Below are 1,424 nucleotides of genomic sequence, written 5' to 3' on the forward strand. Positions count from 1 at the left end.
ATAATATCGTAAATAAATCTCTGGAATTCTAAAAGACTAAGGCATTTATTTTATACCCTTAACAGCAAAGGTTTAAAGGGTAATTTATTTGTAGGGGTATTCCTGCTATACTCTGGAACAAGGTAAAAGAACAGTAAATTGGAAAACGATTATTATACTCCGAGTATTAAGACTGAACCTATAAAATACTCCAACACAAAGAATATTTTGATAGAGAATATCAGAATGAAATTATAATTATTTTCCAGTAATTAGATTGCTATGTTAATGAGTACAGGAAATGAAAGTAGGAGTATTAGATGAATTACTCTTATATTCCCAAGTACAGGAATAGGGAGTATATGAAGTAACTTTATATTCCGGACTTCAAAGTACAAGTATTCTCCGAAAATCTTTCCGCAACGTAGTTCCGAAACTAGAATTTTTTTCTTCTATAGAGTCCTGTCTTGGAGAATATGGTCCATGTTACGATACGAGCGCAACACTTATATTAATAACTAGCAGTATCGCCCGGCGTTGCTCGGGTTTGTAAGGGAAATAACTATATAAGCATATTTAGAGAGTTATAGTCAAAAAATAGCAAAAAATGCATTAAAAATGGAAAAAAAATGATGGTAATTTTTTTTTTAAATCGTTGACTCATCGTAGACATTTTTAGAGAATTACTTCCCTTATATAATAGCGAAAAAATGCATTAAAATCGAAAAAAATGATGGTAAATTATTTTTAAAATCGTAGACGCGCGCTAATACCCAGAAGGGCTCGATATGAATCACGACTATAAGATACCCGGTTTTGGTTAAACTGCACCGCAAAATGTGGGAGTAGTTAGGAATCTAAATCGTAGGAGACAGACACACAACTTTAGTTTTATATATAAAGATAAGGAGTATCACGGTTGAAAGTCAGTATCAACTGATACTCGGAAAGGTTCTTTGGCTGCTGTAGCATCCCAGCTATGCCATCATCATTGGCGGTTATGCCGTGTTTTATATTGTCTTTAAACATTTTCTACGAGGAAAACCAGTTGCCTCTGCAACGATATAGAATTCAAGGAGTGTATATATCTAATTATTTATTTATTTATTGCTTTTTTCTTTGTCCCCTTTTTTGCCATTTGCGTATTATTTACTTTCATAAATTGCATTGTTTTTTTCACCGAAATTTTTTATTGTTTTCTCCCCGAAAATTTTTAATTGTAATTTTTCTGAAATAAAGAAGAAAAAAAATATATTTTAGCTTCAGAGTACAAAAATAGGGGGAGTATAAAAAAAAAAGAGAGTCGCATTCCAGACTGCAGAATATAAAAATAGGGAGTATATATTAGTGGAAGAAGTAAGTGATATTCGATGCTGTGAGCTTTTACCGGCAACAGGCTTCAAACACATTTCCACCAGTTGAATGTGACTTGCTAAAGCTCCCAC

Source organism: Octopus sinensis, linkage group LG18, assembly GCF_006345805.1.
Source record: "Octopus sinensis linkage group LG18, ASM634580v1, whole genome shotgun sequence".
NCBI lineage: Eukaryota > Metazoa > Mollusca > Cephalopoda > Octopoda > Octopodidae > Octopus > Octopus sinensis.